The sequence below is a fragment of the Bactrocera dorsalis genome, chromosome 3 (genome assembly GCF_023373825.1).
Source record: "Bactrocera dorsalis isolate Fly_Bdor chromosome 3, ASM2337382v1, whole genome shotgun sequence".
Lineage (NCBI taxonomy): Eukaryota > Metazoa > Arthropoda > Insecta > Diptera > Tephritidae > Bactrocera > Bactrocera dorsalis.
In genome coordinates this window covers 29,932,681-29,953,719 of record NC_064305.1, presented here as the reverse complement: position 1 = coordinate 29,953,719, position 21,039 = coordinate 29,932,681, and the positions used below count along the sequence as shown (strand labels likewise).

Below are 21,039 nucleotides of genomic sequence, written 5' to 3'. Positions count from 1 at the left end.
CTTGCGCTCACCAAATCAACAGTTGTTCCACCCTCCATCATAACAACGTTTTGCATAAGCAATATATGGTATGAAAGTTTAACCGGTAGCCGCGAATTCCCGATGGCTCAGCTAGCGCTTGCTGCACTTTCTATTTAAATAACTGTTATATGAAGGCACAATTCAGTTTGTGTTAAAGCGACGACAGTAAAATACGGCGACAAGTGAGTAATGGATTACGCATCTAATTCTTGTACTTTTCGTAAAATTTTTATTCAAAGCAGAGCTTCTGGTCTTGCTGTTGCAGGAGGATGGAAATGCATACGCGTCCAGCCGTTGTTGTGTGGCAAGGACACGGGCGTGCATTTTGTCGGTTGCCGGTTTTGTTTTACTTGGCCAGAATAATTGGTGTGTTGGACGCGTTAAGTAACGGGTATGCAATTACAAACGATTTATAAAAGTTTCGTTTCATTGATTGCAACGCTGATTTCGTTTTGATAGAAAAAATTTAAGTTTTAAAGGCAAACTCAGAAAAAAAACAAAGTCACAAAAGTCACTGGATATGCCGTGTTTTGTTGGCTGAGAGGGTTGTGTTACGCGATTTAGTCTGTCGTTGACTAGCAATTAGTTGTGTGAGAACGATTGTCGTGAGTCGTAAAAACGGCTTTTCTGGGTTTACTTCGTAGCACAATCCTGCCAGTGATTTAAGCTGTGTAATGGTGGGTGAATATATTGTTATTTTTTCTAGTAGCAAGCAATAATATAATTTTATGCTTCTATGAAGTAGGATGTTTTGTTATCAGGAGTGCAGGAATGTTTTTTAAGTGCTTTGTGTATATGTAATTGATTATTTTTCGAAAAATTTGCACGTACCTATGTTCCCTCCTGGCATGTAAAGGTTCTTCAATCGTGAATTTGTAGTAAAGTAAACCAAAAAAAAAGTAATAAGTTGAAGAAAAAGTAATTTACATCGCTATTGTTGTGCCAATTCAACAATGACAGTGCAATCTGCTGATGGAGTGACAAATTAAGTCTGAAGCACCAGACTTATTTTATGGAATGAATTAACGGTATAAAGGAGTTGAAAATGAGTATAAGTGCAGCGTTAGAAAAAAAAATAAATTAATGTTTTAAATGACATAAAAGATATTAAAAAATCTTATAATTTTATCATATTAAAAATTAATAATATACATAACTTGTATAAAATTTAGTTACAACTAATATCTACGTAATTAATTAAATATTATATTGTAACTTTAAGCAGTAATACATGTCAAATTTTGTGAAGATACCACGTCAAATGCAAAAGTTTTCCATACAAGCCCTGGATTCAGATCGTTCGGTTTGTATGACAGCTATATGCTATTTTGAGCTGATCTGAACAATTTCTTCCTATATTACATTTCTTCTATGAACATTAACTCATACTAAATTTCGTGAAGATATATGTATGGTCAAATGAGTAAGTTTCCCATGTAAGAATTTGATTCCGATCGTTCAGTTTGTATGGCAGCTATATGTTATAGTGATCCGATATCGGCAATTCCGACAAATGAGTAGCTTCTTGAAGAGAAAATGACGTTTGCAAAATTATATCCTGAAAACTGATGGACTAGTTCGTAAATATACATACAGACAGGCGGACAGACATGGCTAAATCGACTCAGCTCAACATACTGATCATTTATATAAGTTAACGCAGCATACGCCGAAATTGGCTTACATAGCTTTTACAAATAACCAACCACTAAAAGCTTTCGTAAGCATGCGACTTGGACAGCGGTCGCTATCCCACGGTTAAACGACACCGCACGCGCATCCAGGGTAAATGACGCTTACTAATAGAAATTAAATTTATCACAGCAATATTATGTATATGTATATTGCTGTGATAAATTTATTTTCTATTAGTAAGAAAAAAAAAATATTTATTAGTATATGTAGTATACGATGTTAAAAAGCAAAAATTTAAAAATAAATTCTGTTGAGATTCGAACCAGTGTTCACATCGTGACATTCTAGGCGCTTACCACCAACACCACCATTGACACTTAGGTTGCGCTGACTTAAGTATGATTTGGTTATGCATGCAAGAAACATACGATGGTTCTAATAATTTTGTTTAAGTATAGAATATACATATACATTTGTAGAACATTTGCTTTCGCAATAAATTTATCACAGCAATATACATATACATAATATTAATTTCTATTAGTAAGAAAAATATTTATTAGTATAGTATACGATGTTAAAAAGCAAAAACTTAAAAAAAAAAATTAAAAATAAATCCTGTTGAGATTCGAACCAGTGTTCACATCGTGACATTCTAGGCGCTTACCACCAACACCACCATTGACCCTTAGGTTGCGCTGACTTAAGTATGATTTGGTTATGCAGACAAGGTTGCGTTACATTCATATGGATGGAGCGAGGTTGCGCAACCTTGCGTTACATTTATATGGAAGGTTGCGCAACCAGAATCTATCGCAACCTTTTCCGGCGTCGTATAAGAAGTATAACTTCAAAAATACAAAACAGAATTTTTTCAATTTAAACTATAACAAAAAGCTTGTACAGCTTATAATAAAATAAAATAAAAAACCTGGATCAGTTCCAGTTCTTATAACACTAAAAACAACTCTGCGATTCACCACAAAAGGGACCCTCCAGAGATTGATAAATCCAATAAAAACAAAACGTAGTTACAAATTGGTAACATAAGAATAAAACATAATTTCAATTTTAATTTTTACATTTTTTGATCATTCTCAAGCCTTCATCAAATTTTTCGAGTTAAAAAACTTCAAAATGAGCAATCCCGAATCCATTATCAGACCCTCCATTCTTAATACCAATGTACCACCACCATCCACTAACCCCCAGGCAACCCCAGAATTAGCCAATATAATTCGCAATATAGTATACCAGGTGATTTCGGCAGAAGCACCATCATTGATTCAGAATATTATCCACCCAACAAGCACAATAGTAACGGATCAAACAATAGACCCACTACGCCGACAAACGCGACATCAGCTGTTTAGAATACCAAATGTCATCTTTATATCAAGGCAATAAAACAATAAACGAATTTTACCAAGATGTGTTCTCACATCTTTCCTTAATTTTAAACAAAATTGCTTGCCTCGAAATAGGACCAGAGTCCGTAAACATACTGACGAAAACCTACCGCGATAAAGCATTGGATACATTTGTTAGGGGATTAAACGGTGAACTTCCAAAATTACTTAGAATTAAAGAGCCGACTGATCTACCCCAAGCACTCCAATTGTGTATGAGATTGGAGAACCAAAACTTCAGAACTCAGCACGCCTTCGGGAACCAACCCACATTCCGGAAATCACACCCACCACCACTTCCACCAAGGAAGCAACAGCACTTAATGCAAGCCTTTTACCCAAGCCTTGCCCACATACCACATCCAATGCCTCTCATGCAACAAACAGCATATAAAACTTTACAGCCCCAATATCAACAGTATCCTCAATACCAACGATACCTAACCTACCCGCAAAATCAACCACCAAGACCCAATCAATACCAAAATCCGCCATCTAGACCCAATTACTAACAGAACCTACCACCAAGACCAATTCAACCCAAACCCCCAACTCCAATGGAAATAGATGATTCGCAAAGGACAAAACAAGTAAATTACATGAACAGACCGAACAATAACGGCTTCGCCGGAAAGCGACCGAACACGATTTCAAACCAAGTACACCAACCATACAAACAACACAGAATTAACCATATTGAAGCTACTACTATTAATGATCCAGAACAGCAGAACGAAGAGCAAGACGGACAACCATGGGAGGATTACTATAATCAGTACACTTCACACGACAATACCCCGGCAGAAGATTCTAGCGAATTCTCCGACATTCATTTTTTAGGTTAACAAATTCAACGTTACCCTACTTTCAATGTAAAGATGGTAACGGAGAAATCCTGAAATTCTTAATAGACACAGGTTCTAACAAGAACTATATTCAACCCCAACTTGCCAAAATCCCCATTTCAAACAACGAAAATTTCTATGACAGCTCAGTAGGAGGGAACATCGAAATCACGCATCACACTTTTCTTAACCTTTTTGGACTTAACGACGAAAATCTAAATTTTTTCATTCTACCTACCCTTAAATCCTTTCATGGAATTCTAGGTAATGACAGCCTTAAGCAGTTAGAAGCAATAATTTTCACTTCAAAAAATTATATGCTATTAAAAAATAACATAAAAGTCGTCATCAAAGAGCAAACAGCAAAATCAATAAATAATATCGAAATTAGAACGGAACATCTCACACTTGGACAGACAGAAAAACTTCGAAATTTATGTAATAGATACCCGCAACTTTTTTCCGACCCAGACGAAAAATTAACGTACACTACCGTTGTAAGGGCCGAAATTAAGACGACCACTCAAGATCCAGTATATTCCAGATATTATCCTTATCCCATGTCTCTTAAGGATGAAGTCGAAAAACAATTGACAAAATTACTCGAGGATGGTATAATAAGGCCTTCTCGATCCCCCTATAACTCCCCAATCTGGATAGTACCGAAAAAAGTTGATGCATCTCGCACAAAGAAGTACAGAATGGTAATTGACTACCGCAAACTTAATACAGTTACGATAGTCGATCGCTATCCTATCCCAGATACAAATGAGGTACTCTCTCAACTCGGACAAAACAAATTCTTTACAGTTCTTGACCTGAAAAGTGGCTTCCATCAGATTCCATTAGCTGAATCGGATATTGCGAAGACAGCTTTCTCAGTCAACAATGGTAAATATGAATTTACCAGACTTCCCTTCGGCCTAAAAAACGCACCCTCAATTTTTCAAAGAGCATTAGACGATATACTCAGAGAATATATCGGAAAAATATGCTTCGTTTACATAGACGACATAATCATTTTTGACAAAGACGAAGACTCCCATCTAAAAAATGTTGAAACAATTTTCCGAACTCTACAAAAAGCTAACATGAAAATCCAGATTGACAAATGCGAATTCTTAAAGACGGAAGTTGAGTTTTTAGGATTTGTCATTTCTAAAAACGGAATAAAAACAAATCCAACAAAACTAAAAGCAATTTTAGACTTCCCACCCTCACAAACTTTAAAAGAACTCCGATCTTTTCTAGGACTATCTGGTTATTACCGCTGTTTTATTAAAGACTATGCAAAACTTGCCAAACCTCTAACCGTACTTTTGAGAGGGGAAGAGGGACGTATGTCCAAAAATCTTTCATCCAAAATTAAAATTACTCTCGATAATAAAGCAATAGAAGCATTTAATAAATTAAAAAAATCACTAGTATCTTCTGACGTCATATTACAATACCCAGACTTCGAAAAAGAATTTCACTTGACAACCGACGCATCAAACAACGCAATAGGAGCAGTCCTAGAGCAGGACGGCAAACCCATAACGTTCATTTCCAGAACACTGACAAAGACTGAAGAAAACTACGCGACTAACGAAAAAGAACTTTTAGCCATAATATGGGCTTTAAAAACTTTTAGGAATTACCTTTATGGATCAACCACAGTAAAAATTTTCACAGATCATCAACCGTTAACACATTCACTCAGTAACAAAAATACCAACAATAAGCTGAAAAGATGGAAATCGATATTAGAAGAGTATAATTATGAGAATAAATACAAACCTGGCAGTAACAATATTGTGGCAGACGCACTTTCTAGACCACCACAACAAATAAATTCCATGTCAGCAACACAACACAGTGACGAAAGTTCAGCTCAAACCTTAATTTCATATACTGACGCCCCAAGACCATGGTCTTTAAAAATCAAATCTTTATTTCAACAGGTGAACCATCTTCATACCAATTTAAAATACCCTTTCCTACCTATCACAGGCATGTCATAATTGAAAGAGTTTTTACGGAAGAAAGTCTTGCTACCATATTAAAAAGATATCTCAATCCTTCAGTAACAAATTGCATAAAAACTGAAGACAGCATCTTAGGCAAAATCCAAACAATTTATCAAATTCATTTTAGTAGATACAGGGTACGTTACACTCGAAAATTTACAAAAGACATTATAGATGAATCCGTACAAGAAACGGAAATAATCAACGAACACAATAGAGCTCATCGCAACCCCACAGAAAATAAAGCACAACTTTTAGAAAGATGCTATTTCCCACAAATGAACGCCAAAATAAAACGAATTACAAAACAGTGTAAAATCGGCTTAGAAAATAAATACGAAAGACACCCCGTAAAACCCATCCTGAAAGCTACTCCGATTCCCAATTACCCAGGCCAACTTGTCCACATAGACCTTTACTACACTAATAGTAACATAGTGCTCACAGCAATAGATAAGTTCTCAAAATATGCTCAAGCAAAAGACGTACCTTATAGAGCATCCGAAGATATAAAAACACCCTTAAGAGAAATCTTGACATCATTTGGAATTCCTGAGAAAATCGTGATTGACAACGAAAAATCATTAAGTTCAGCTTCCTTCATTTTGGAAAACCAATATGGAATAGAAATCTTCAAAACCCCACCGTACAAAAGTTCAATAAACGGACAGATAGAGCGATTCCATTCAACACTCTCCGAAGTACTGAGATGTACTAATGCAGAGAAAATCCATACCGACTTTGAAGATCTTCTTAATAGGTCTTTGTATAAATATAATTATTCCATTCATTCCACCACAAAAAGAAAGCCTGTAGAAGTATTTTTTGGAAGAACAGTCGGACCTAATCCTTTCGAATTACAAACAAGAAAAAGACCTAGAACTTCATAATAAGAATAGAACTGATTTTAAGACATACAATAACGAAGACGCTATTTACGTTCCAATGAATAAAAGACTAGGCAATAAATTAACGCCCCGATATAAAAAAGAAATAGTTCAAGAAGACAAAGGCAACACGATTGTAACAAAATCAGGTCGCACCGTTCACAAAATTTCATAAAAAAATAATACACTCAATTTTTCAGGATCTTGCTTGCTTTGTGCAATGCTGAAGTTAAAATTTTGGACTATACGAACAGCCACTTAGTAACGATAGAGATAGGAACCGCAAAGGTCCAGACCGGAACATTCAGATTGATACACACCATTAACCTCGACCTATATGACTCCGTGCTCAACGAAATACATTCCTCAATAGAACATTACGTAACAAGTAAAGGCCATAGCTATTCATTCTTATCCCAAGAAGAAAAATCCATCCGATCCCTATTATCCCAGCTCAAACCCAATAGAACCAAGCGAGCAATAGATTCTCTTGGCACAGCCTGGAAATGGTTGGCCGGATCCCCAGACCATGAAGATTTGAGAATATAAACAATAAAATAAATAACCTGTTAGTTAATAATAATCAACAAGTAATAATTAATAAGTCTATTCTAGAAAGAATAAACAATCTGAAGTATATTTCTAATGTAATATTAAATGAAATTAAGACAAATGACATGGTCAAATTAGAAGTAGAAAAAGGTATTGAGAGAAAATTAAATTTAATTAAAGAAGAGCTAACAAATATAGATTATTCTATCCAGTGGGCGAAAGCTGGAATTGTAAACTCGTTTATGTTATCAAATGAAGAATTAGTTGTAATCAAGGAAACATTAGAAAAACAAAATACGTCTTACATAAATGTAATCGAAGCTATTGAATTTAGCGATGTCAAAATTACATCAAATTTATCATCTATCATTTATGTATATTATAAAATTTCCCTTGACAAGTCAAGAGCTTTGTAAATCAATAATAACAAAACCTGTAAATCTAGGAAATAAGGCTATTAAACTTGAATACGAAAATTTAATTGTTTGTAATAAAGACATATTTGGTGTCAAAAATAGCTGTAATAATGTTAACGATTTAATAATTTGTAAGCAAGATAATTTAGAAAAAATCACGAAAAGCAGCTGCGTACCAAATCTACTAAAGGGCTACGCATCCAACTGTATTTTAGTCAATAACCACCACATACCAACAATAGAAGAGGTAACACCTGGTTTATTGCTTATCAACGCTATAATGGGCCTCTGAAGATAGACAACGAGGTTATCAGTCTACAAGGAACCTTCATGATAAAATACGATAACGCAAGTTTAACTATTGAAAACAAGAATTATACAAATAGAAATCAAGTTCTTGCACAACCCCTACCAGCTATCATCAAATCAGCAGACGTTACAGCACATCTCGAAGAAGTCCTCTCTCTGCAATATTTGAAGGACCTTAACGTAGCAAATATCCAACAAATCAATGCCATCAACACTAAATACAAAATCAGCCTATTCACTGGATCCACAGCAATAATACTATTACTTTTTGCCCTGTTTGTAATGATAGCAAGGAAGATCCTCCTCAAACGAAAAACAAAATTTCGTATTCAGGTCAATAATAATCTTACACCAACGAAAGGATCAACGTCAGTGCGGCTTTTCAACAACAACAACGACTTCAATGAACCTGTACGTGCAACGTGACTTGCTAGCATAAATTAGGCGTAAGAAGATTTTTGTAATTAATTCTAATTTGGTTTTCAACAATAAACACACGGCTCGCTGCCAAATAATAATTGTGTTTTAAATGTGAACAAATAAATAAATAACTTATACATACTTTATAGGGTCTCCAACGCTTAATTCTGGGTGTTACAAACTTAGTGACAAACTTAATATACTCTGTTCAGGGATTAAATAATAAATGACTTGGATTACCCCAAGTATTGGCTCGACCAGGGTTATTTTTGTAGTTCAAAGGCCGCCAACGCAGAAAGGAGTATTACGCGAAAATACTTTAGTCACCACGGGTATTGGCACGACCAGGCTACTTTGTTCATAATGTTAAAATTCTTAATTTATTCTTCAAAATTCTTCTCCCAGAATGTAATCCCGCATGGCTCCAATACTCTTCAATGCGCGTAGCGATTCACGATTAATGTCTTCAATTGACTCAAACCACCTACCCCGGAGCGGTCGTTTGAGTTTGCTGAATTGTCAGAAGACACACGGATCTAATTCCGGCGAATATGGTGATGGCGACAAGATACTGGTTGAAAATTTGGCTAAAAACTCACGAAGAATTAATGCAGTATGCTACGGTGCAATGTCGTGGTGCAGGCAATTCCGACCTCTTTTCACGAATAGCTTTACGCAAATGACGCATAATATAATATTCTTTGTCGACAGTTAGCCGGTTCGAATGAATTCGCAATGCACCACACCTTTATAAAGGAAGGAAACTATCAACATAACATTGAATTTTGGCCTGGTTTGACATGGGTCACCTATTGGTTATCTGTTTCTCGGTTGTAAGCATAGATAGATAGATAGATAGAAGACTCATCGCCATTAATAATACGTTTCAGGCCATCATGATAGTCAGAAAGCATAGTTTCACAGACTGTAACGAAGCGCTGTTTTATTAGGAATAAATTATCTTGAAGATGATTTTACTTATCATTCCGCTTTCCTACTTTTTTGGTTTTGATTAGATCATATTTGGCGTGAAATGTTGTCAAAATAATGAAAACGGGTAGTTAAATGGTGTCAATTACGTTTGCTGGCATATTTCGCAAACCACGGTCATATAAAATGACAACCAAATGACAACCAATCAAACTTCGATTTGTAGCAATATCAGACATTTAAATTTTATTTGTCGCGATCTTGGCAATTTGGTTTTTATTGCCGTACGATTTTTTGACGATTCGTTTTTAGGATATAATTTATTTATTTTTGTAATTTTTTTAGTTTCAGCGGCTAGATCAAGAAGTTGAATCCAAGGAAGGAACATGAAACTTCCTTTTCACTGAATATATGGACAGAACCCTTCCAAATGCTCAATAGCATGAGGTGGCTGAAATATTAAAGATGCGCTGATCGGAAGTGGCAGCCAAATAGAATTCTTCCAGGCGCCCTTTAATCGTATAAGTTACACAAAAAGTGGACAAGGTGCAGGAAGAACGCCCCCGCTCTATTATTTAAATTTCAAGAGCCGACTTTGCGTGCTGAAGCGAAGTTCACTTCAAATCTAATAAATGTTAGTTTATATGTACATAATGCATAATAAATTGTAAAAAATATTACTATTTGATTACCATATGAATGTTTGTAATTAGGACAGTCCATCGGCTTTGAGCTCTCCAAAAACATTGTTGGAGTCGGAAATTATATCTGGGGATATACTATCAACGCCATTCCCATCATATGGTAATTTAGGAAGACGTTGAGGGCAAAAAGATGACGATGAGTATACTCAAGTAGTTGAACGTGCGCTAGAGATCCTCACATCAGCAACTAAAACTGATGGTTGGAATGAGTTAGGCAAGAATTTCCATAATTAGAAAAGGAGTCCAAGCGGCACATATGTGAATTGATATTCGACTACTAAAAGAAATGTATGTATTAATAAAACCTAATTTCGCTATTTTGTTTTATAGCTTAACATCATGCCGTTGAAATTCGCAAAACTTTTTTTCTATGCAAATCAAATGAAATGTACCTTATCTTTTTATATTTTTTTCAATGTGAGAAAGAAAATCTTTAAAATACTATATTCATTGGTAGATTAAATATGTATGTATTTACAAATAATAATATATGTACATATCTATATATATAAAAGAAAGTTGTTGTTAGTTACATCATTTATAACTCAAGAACGGCTGAACGGATTTGGCTGAAAATTGGTGGAAACGTAGCTTAGAACCAGGGTAAGGACATAGGATACTTTTTATTCCTCTAAGTTAAAATTTAATACAACTCATAAAATTATATTTCAAATCATAAGCATTGTTTAAAGATTCATTTTTGGAAAAATCATTTCAATATTTTATTACTTACTGAAATTTATCAGAGAAAAAAGGTAGATAAAATTTTGAAATTGACCGGTTGATGTGTTTGTTTCGAATCTCTATTAACCTATTCGTATTAAACCGCTATAGCCCTTAAGACAGCCATGCCGCGACAAACATAGTCAAATCTTTCAAGACGAAGTCATAATGCAACAAGGATTAGAAACATTGGACACAGGACAGAAGAAGGAGCAGGAATTGCGCGAGAAGAGCGCCGCGTTGGTATGGGTCGACTTCGTGCTTTTCAATCCCACCAGCAAAGTGATGCAGCCGGTGAGACAGCTCGGTTGACAATGCGAAAATGTCGTGCAAACCGCAGAGCTCAATACATCAAGTACAGATTTGAATCGAGCAGCGTTTCGATACGATTGCAGCACTGGATACGGCGTGCATACTAGCGTTCGCATTGGGCCGACAGACGTTGTTTGCGAGTATTGTAGCGAATTGAAGTTTTCTGGGGAAAATAAAATTGCCATCATTAAATCCACCACCAGAGCCATTTAATCCGACATTTAAGGTTTTTGTTCATTTATTATTCTTATTCCAAAAAAGGGATTATGAATAAGTAACTATATATATTCCTATTTGTTACATAAGCTACTTCTAAAAAAGGAGAGTTTGCTTTTGATTTTGTAGATACAGTGATAGATTCATCATTGAATTGGATCATTACAACCTCTAGATGATGCAAAGCATAAATTTTTACAAATGTACTTCATGGGCAGCATGGAGGAACAACTTGATCGACGTCAAGAGATAAATGCAACAGTGAAAAAAGCAATTCTTCAAGATCTGCAGCAGCTACTTCATGAACATTATGCGTTGGTCAGGCTGTCTAAAAGCGCATTTGAACGCATGCCAAACGATGATTACAAAGTCATCATCAAAGCAGATGAACGACCATCTGGAACACACGAACGCACATTTAACGCTCCAACAATAGATGAAGTTGCAATCCTGATTGTTGATGAAAACTTGGAAACACGCGATTATAGTACTTACACGTCGCGATACTGGGCAACTGAAACAAAAATCTGAAACTCATCGGTGGTATGACACATTGCAATACCCTTTGAGATACGCGTCGTTTTTTGAGGCTCTAAACGTTAATTATTTGATTTTTCTATGTCTGAATAAAAGACATAAAAGCTGAATTGAATAAGGCTGTGATGACCACCACGGGAAAGTACTATGATGACTGGAAAATTCTTTGGCATAAGTGTATTGCAGCGGCAGGGGACTTTGAAGGAGATGAAATGAACAAAATCCACTTTTCAATTTGATCACAGTAGACCTAAAAAATAAGAATTATATTATTTTAATTTAAGGTGAAGAAACTACAAAGAAGGTGAGGTCGATGAATTATTACGCATATCGTTTGATGATTCGACACTCTGCTGACAACTATTTTTTGCTATTTGAAAGTGAGCGTTTAAATTCGTTGAATCAAGAAAAACTGCGCTCTGAGAAATACATCCATTTACGTGATAAAATTAGTACAGAAGGAAATGCAGCTAATATTGGTCGATTAACTATTCTTCCAGCGACGTATGTAGGTAGTCCACGTCATATGCATGAATATGCGCAAGATGCAATGACATATGTACGTCATTACGGTCGGCCAGATCTTTTTATTACTTTTACATGTAATCCAAAATGTATAGAGATTGTTAAATTACTGCTTCCTGAACAAACATCAAGTGATCGACACGACATCACAGCACATGTATTTAGACAAAAAATTCTATCCTTGATAAACTTCATTGCTAAACAATGTATTTTTGGAGAAACTCGATGCTGGATGTATTCAATCGAATGAAAAAAACGAGGCCGCACGCACACATTGTTATTTGGTTAGTGGAAAGAATTCAACCAGAAAAAATCGATAATGTCATATGTGCCGAGTTTCCCGATCAATCCCCAATCACCTTGCATGATCGATGGAAGTGTCACCGGTAACGATGATTATTCACTATATCGGCGTCGATCACGCGATGATAACGGTCGAACTATCACAACAAAGTTGAACAGAATTTAATTCATTATAGACAACAGTTAGATTGTTCCATATGCGCCACTTATTTAAAAAAGATTCAAGACATTCATTCATTGAAAAAATTTCAACAACAGAAGCAAAGCGAAGCGGTTCCTGGTTATGCTTCTATTTACGGTTGTTGTTAGTTGATGTGTGTAGGCCAATGTTATTTGAAACAATATAGTTAATGACATTATATTATAATGTATTGTGCTGGATGTGCAGAACTCAATTTAATAGAAAACGATAATCATTCGGAAACGACAATGGTCAATAAATTATATCTGCATCTCCAAGTCAGATACGGACATTGCAAAATCAACCTTTTAAAGTTTGTGGGTTGGGGACGGAAGACCATCTACGATCTTTGTTATTGCGCATGATAAGTGAACATAACTGAAGAGAGCGGCATATGTACTAGAATAAATAAATAAATAACAAAGCTTAAATTAAAAAGTTTAAATAATTATATTTTATTTCCTAAAAAGAGATGTAATAAAACTAAAACCCTGCTTATTGGTGTCATCTAAGGCAAAACAAAGTTCGCCGGGTCCTCTAGTATTGAATAAAACTGAGTAATGGAAACTTTTTTTATTTAATGTATTCATATGCATTTTTAGTTTTAATTAAATTATAATCAAAAAAAGCAATTACATAACATTTTTGGTATAAGATATGCATTATATAAAAATATTATGAATTTAAACTGATATTACTTTTGTTTTATCTAAATTTGAGGAAGTTTATAAAATAGCACCATGAAAATATTTTTTATTTACAAAATAACTTAAATTATGGAATTACGTACTTATAAAAGAGAAAGAAACTACAAAGACGAGTTATGCAATATTGTCCTATTATATTTGCATTCAACCTTTCCATGAGGAGTCATGAAATACTACATAAAACTTTCATGAACATTAATCGTGTCTGCTGACCTCCCTAAATCGCTGTTTCGCCGAACTGATGGAAGCATTTCATTTTCCCTAAACTCCATTTTCTAATTACACGGATCAGTAATCCCATTTGTGCCTTTGCCTACGTCCGATAATCGCAGATATATAGACTTGCGTATTATTAAGAAATAATGTAATATACGTGACGATCCGAAAACGCGATACACATTTTCGACCACATTTCTTGCTCTGTATAGGCTACAATTAAATATCTTCTACGATATCACTTCATTGCGGAAGTTGAATGGTTTCATCAAGTAAGTGTTTAAGGGAAAAGCGTCGTCGGCTATTATGACAAATGGTATTTCATCCTGTTCGTGTGGAAGTGGCTTCGAAGACGGAAAATTTAAGAACCATCGTAAGAGCGCATCTGTATATGTTAAAATAACAAGATAATTTAATTTATTTGAATTTTATTATTTTGCAATAGTCTTACTTTGAATACTCAATTTTAAAAACTCATTCTTTAAAGCTTCAAAAACTGCATCACACTTTATATGATAAATGGTAGATTTTCCCAATAAAAAAATACTCATTTGGGTCGAGAAGTTATCGCCTGTAGCCAAATAACGTAGTGTTGCGGCGAGTCTTTCACCGACCGAGAACGCTTCGCAGAATCTTGTATTTTCGTATTTCGTTGCAGTCGTATATCTCCGATGCTGTATCAATTCTGGTCGACCTATCTTTGAAAAAGGCGATGAAATCATGGCAAAGATTGACCAGGATCGTCACATAAGCAGCCATAACGACGCTAAGGAACTTTACATTCATCATCAAGAGGTTATGAAAGCTTGCTACAAAAAAAAAGTTCGATGTACATTCTTTTGTTTTTCACGTACTTTTTGAAAAGGAATTATATTTTTAACCCTTTCGCGGACACGTCGGCATAATCCGACACAACGAATGGCTTCAATTGGACACGTCGGTATATGCCGACATAGAAAAAAAATCGTATATAAACACGTCGGACATAGGCGACGTCTACTGCATTGGTTTTATAAGTAGTAGCTTATTGTGTGCCACTGCACAAGCAATCAGATTTAAGTTAGCGTCCCAATTCGATTTGTTTTGTTTTTTTTTTGTTAACTATAACGGAAATTTTCGTGAGTGGATATCGGTTTTATAAGCCAAATAAATGCATGTGTCATTCTGATAACATTTACTAAATTTCGTGTGTCCGCGAAAGTGTTAATAAAACAGCTGGGGAAATTGTCTGTTCACAATTTTCATCTATAGTAAAACGGGTTGTCAATCATCTGACAGCAAAGCTTAACGACTGGTTAAGAATTGATGATGTAATAAAAACGCATTTGACAACAGATGAACAGCTGCTCGTTAAGGCAGTTTTTGAAGTCAATTATTTTGCCCTCATGAAAACCAAGCATTACTATTTTTTGCCAACAGAAATATGTCCATATGTCGTTAAAAATATTCGGTAAAACTGAATTAAGTTTTTATATATAATAAAATTGCCCTCAGACTAAAATTCACACTGAGCGCTATTTTTTTGTTTTGGGTGTACATACTCGTATGTGGCGAAGATATGTATGTAACATAAGAGCGCTTAGAAGACTTAGTTATTTTCGAAAAAAAGAAAATTGTAAAGATTAGACGTGATAACTTTGGAATTAAAATCTGTCCACAAATTATGGCTCAATTCAATATACATTATTATGATAGGATTTGCAAATGATTAATATAATCAAAAAAGATTAATCTTCTAGAACGAGAGACTTATAATATTTATTGTGATACTGTTGAAAATTGTGCTTAGGAGGCTCGCTTAGAACAATTTTAAATTTTCATTTCGAACGACAAAGTGCAACAAAATTTAACATCATCTGGTGAGGAAGGAGTTTAAACTAATTTACGCTTAAGTGGGCGGCACTTAGACTTAGATGAAAAGCAAGCAGAGCGCGGAATACAGTCGGTGGACTGTATCAAAAACCAATTGTGAGGAATTTATTAATCTAATTGCATCAAACATACTGGATCAACCTATTTGAGAAATTCAGAGATGCAAATACTACTCAGTTTCATTGGATTCTACTCCAGATATTTCGAATGTAGACCAACTGATTGTGGTAGTATGCTATGTTCTGCCATCTGGACCAGTGGAAAGATTTGTTAAGTTCTTGGACATGGAAGATCATACTGCTGAACAACTCGCTCAATGCTGAACTCTCCCACTAAAATTCTTTAGTGAGAGTGGAATTAATATCAAAGATTGTCATGGGCAAAGCTACGATAATGCCAGCAACATGAGTGGGAAATACATCAGCTTACAAGCCCGAATTAAGAAAATAAATAAGTATGCAGAATACATTACCTGTCTTGCACATTCGTTAAATTTGGTTGCTAAGTGCGCTACAGACCGCCGTACAGAAGCATTACTTTTCTTCGATTTCTTTGAAAACTTTTTTAAATTTTTTTCCGCTTCTACCTATCGATGGGGTCATCTTACGAACGCACTTAAAGATTCTACTTCAAACATTCCGATTTTGAAATGGTTATCGGACACTAAGTGGTCAGCCCGAACTTATGCTACGAAGGCACTTTTATGCGGTTTTATCACTATTAAGCAAGTAGTGAAAGACATTTTCAATAACGTGGATCAAAAAGCGGAGTGCCGTAATAAAGCTTACGGACTACTTTCAACGATGAATAAGTCAGAAAAGGGAATAATGACAATTATGTGGAACGAAATCCTAGAACGCTTGCAAGCGACTAGTGCTTCGCTGCAGTCGCCTGATCAAGATCTTAATACGGGATATGCCCTTTATGAATCAGTATATGGCTACGTCCAAGCAATGTGATCCATTTTTTCAGATATTGAGGCAAGAGCCAAAGATCTGACCTACTGTGAAGAATACCAGCAACAGACATCACGACGAATCAAACGAAATACAAAGTATGATCATTTCAGCGGCTCTAGTACACTCGACGACTTAAAATCAAACACCTGGACAACGTTTCGATTTTGAGGTGTTTATTGTCATTATTGATAACGTACTGTCTGCTTTAACTAAACGTATGAAAGCATATCATAAATTTTCTAGTGTTTTTGAAGTATTTCGACAGCTAAAATCTCTTACACCTGAAGAGATTTTGGAAAATTCCTCTAGTATGGACAGTGCTTACGAGGATGATTTGGAGCACAGCCTAGGCGACGAATTAGTGCAGCTCGCAGAGCTGTTGAAAACAGATGTGGCTACTGTTATTGACAGCAAGGAGCCTCTGGAACAGCAATATTATAAACTTTTATTAATTATATTATATTTATTTATTATTCCCAAACTTAGAAATTGCTTTGCGAATTTACTTATTTCTCATGATCATTTATTAAAAATTAATTAAAGAACCCGATGGGCGAAGAACGTCTTAATAATCTCACTTTGTTGAATATAGAGCATAACTTGCTTAAAGAAGTCGATATTGAAAGTATTTTTTATCTCTAAATTTGCCCATAACAAATACTGAAAACTTTATTTGTAACAATTTTGTTTTATTTAATACCCTAAACTTGAGAACCTGTAGCAAACCAAGCGCCCCTTGACAAAATTTGCTACAGGCCCCGCGCTAGCTTAATCCGGCACTGTGTCAGGCTGTTAAGCGTAAAACGCAGGCGCCGCAAGACTGACAAAGAAAACAGTACCCGGAAAATTGGAAAATAAATACAAACATTTCGCAAGTCTACAACCTTTAGCCACTTAAAAATATTACTGCCATGAAATGCAACACTGAAAGCACGAAATGCGAGCGGGCTGAAGAGTAGCTAGTAGTTACGACGCGTAAATCAACACTACGAGCCCAAAGCACCTGCACATAGGCAAACTTGCAAATTTAAAACCAAAAAAGTAACTTTTCTCATTTCCTTGATGCGGTGCGGCAAGGCAGCAAGCAGCACAGTCAACGGGCGACCTGTCCAAACCGGCTGACAAGTTGGCTTTCTCACCCCATCTCCGTTGGTTAGTCTCGCACATTCGGTCGTGCGTCCTGCTCGTCGCGTGGCTCTTTTGGTACAGCCTTCACGTTGGCAGTTGGCGACAGGACATTTGCGGCTGTTGTGTGTCCGGTAATTTTTTGTAGTCCAACAACCACAAGAGAAATTGCAAAAACTTGCATTACCACCAGTCACAGATGCAATGGCAATAACAACGGAGCTGCAACAATAAAAAACCATATACAACTTTACTTTTCATATTAATTTATTTATTGCAATTACAGCGTGAAGGCGTGACATTGAAGTTACAAACTTCTTCTTCTCTACTGGCGTAGAAACCGCTTACGCGGTTATAGCTGAGTTAATAACAGCGCGCCAGTCGTTTCTCCTTTTCGCAAGGTGGCGCCAATTGGATATTCCAAGTGACGCCAGGTACTTCACCACTTGGTCCTTTAAACGGAGTGACTGTTTTCCTCTTCCTCTGCTTCCTACAGTGGGTACTGAGTCGAATACTTTCAGAGCTGGAGTGTTTTCGTCCATTCGGACGACATGTCCTAGCAACGTCGTCACTGTCTTTTAATTCGCTGAATTATGTCAATATAGCTCATCGTTCCATCGAATGCAATATTCGCCGTGGCCAAAACGTAAAAGGCCATAAATCTTCCGCAGAACTTTTCTCTCGAAAACTCGCATCGTCGACTCATCAGTTTTTGTCATGCCTCTAGCAGGGCGGATATAATGAGTGACTGCCGCGAGAGGACTTTACTTCTCACTTGCCGAGGTACCAGCATGGTAGGTAAACTTTGCAGATGCTGTAACCAAATTCGTGTGACAGATCGTGCCCATATTTGGCATAATAATTTAGGTCAGTTCTACCATCTTAGTAAAACACACGTTTCTGAAATATAATTTACCATGGGAATTTAATTACAATTTCCGAGTTCTTTTTTATCACAATATAATAGGTTGTCAAAAAAGTCTTGCGGTATTTTTATTGAATTTTCAATTGTTCATAAAATTGGTTACAATAATGCGATTCAAGTCAAATATGCGCCGTTTTGTTCGATGACGCGTTCCCAACGAGATGCCAATGCCCTATTGGCAAAAAACTCGAAGAGCCAATTTTCACAGGACTTTCTTGTGGCCAACTTCAGGCTACCAAGCGCGTTTGATAGGTGGTAATCACTTGGTGCGAGATCCGCACTATACGGTGGATGCAAAAGAACCTCCCATCCGAACTCCCGGAGCTTCTGGCGCGTCACTAAAGATGTGTGTGGCCTGGCGTTGTCCTGATGGAAGACAATTCGGCCTCTGTTGATCAAAGCATTAGTGCTGCCTTCAAGCGGTCCAGTTGTTGGCAGTACAGGTCCGAATTGAGCGTTTGGCCATAGGGGAGCAGCTCATAGTGGATTATTCCCTGCCAATCCCACCAAACACACAGAAGAACCTTCCTGGCCGTCAATCCAGGCTTGGCCACCGTCTGGGCCGCTTCACCGCTTTTCGACTACTACCGTTTGCGCCTAATGTTGTCGTAAGTGACCCACTTTTCATCGCCAGTCACCATACGCTTCAAAAACGGATCGATTTTGTTGCGATTCAGAAGCGATTCGCATGCGTCGATACGGTCAAAGATGTTTTTTTGCGTCAATTCGTGTGCCACCCATACATCGAGCTTCTTAGTGACTCCAAGCTTCTTCAAATGGTTTATAACGATTTGGTGACTACTATGCCGGTCTCTTTCGACCAATTCAGCGATTTTATCGCAATTTTCAACGACAGGCCTTCCGGAGCGTGGCGCATCTTCGACCACCTCTACACCAGAACGAAAACGTTGAAACCAGCGTTGTGCGGTGGAAATGGAAACTGTATCGGGTCCAGAATCTGCACAAATTTTATTGGCGGCTTGAGATGCATTTTTGCCTTTATCGTAGTACTGTAAAATATGCCGTATTTTCTCTTTATTTTGCTCCATGTTTGCGACGCTATAACTCACGAACGACTTAAAAGAAACGACAATCAGTCAAACACATGTTAGCGCGTGAAATGAGCTTTCCAAAAAGGTATAGCATGACCCGATGCGAACTACGCGCTTTCAGCGCCAACTAGCGAAAATACCGCAAGACTTTTTTGACAACCTAATATAAAAAATGAGAGTGTTAATTATAATTTTTTTATTTGTATAATTTTCAAATTGTTATTTTAATTTCAACTACCTCAGGGCTCGCCTATATATAATAAGTACCATTACGATTATAATTACTATTACCATTACATTTAAAGCCAACTGTTATAACCAAAAATACATGGAAATTACAAAGTATATTCTTATTACTATTATAACCAATTAATTAAGAATTGGAACAATACTTTTGAATTACTCACACCTTACTCGAAAACTCATATTAAATACTGGTGCCATTTAGTGTACAAATTTATATGTGTATATATTATGACTAACTTTCATACATATATCCACCGACAATTACGTGCAAGGTCTGCATAGCACGGTCCAGTAACTGAGTATACTAACTTGAACTCATGACTCAATTTACACTTTGCCAACGCTGAACGGCTGTCATTGCCTGCAACAGCAAATACAAATACGCAGGCAAATATTAGTATATACATATGCATATAAAAATATAGTGCAAAGTTTACCTACCATGCTACCCTATAAATGAGCGTGTTTGTCGGTAAATATAAGGTACACACACATGTATAACTGCAGTTATATTTTAGTATACGCGCACAATGACGCAATTTGATTAATATTTAATTAACAAAAAAGAGAAAAAACTGAATTGTGACAGAGGCAAGTGCTAAGTGGTAGGAGGCTGTTGGTAAAAGGAATGGTAAATGCCTCGTTGGCGTCAATCTGCAATGGCAACTGAAAATGCTTAGCGCACTGCCGCGTGCAGTTACACACAAACACAAAAAGTAAGCCCGTCAGCTGCGCATTTTTCAACAGGTATAATCGCATATCTACAAGCGCTCCATGGCAGAGTGAGTAAAAAATCACGTATACGGGAAATGTTCACTCTGAACAATTTTGCCTAAAAGACTACGAGCCTGAAATCGGTTTAGAGTTAGGAACAGCTTAAAAAATCAGAATTATCCTTTATATGCGAAATATGTGACATAGTTGTTCGATCTAACCGATTCCGATATCCAGATATCTTAAAAACTGACGAACAAAATTTTAAGATCTCTAAAAAATGTTAGGT

General features: G+C 36.3%; 1 long non-coding RNA gene across 1 annotated transcript; it reads left to right on the top strand.

The window, feature by feature from the left end:
• Positions 1-272: 272 nt before the first annotated feature.
• LOC125777112 (uncharacterized) lies at positions 273-12,134 on the top strand. The gene is made up of 3 exons (XR_007422109.1): positions 273-412; positions 9,779-10,067; positions 10,147-12,134. It is a non-coding gene; the product is annotated as an uncharacterized LOC125777112 (long non-coding RNA).
• Positions 12,135-21,039: the final 8,905 nt, after the last annotated feature.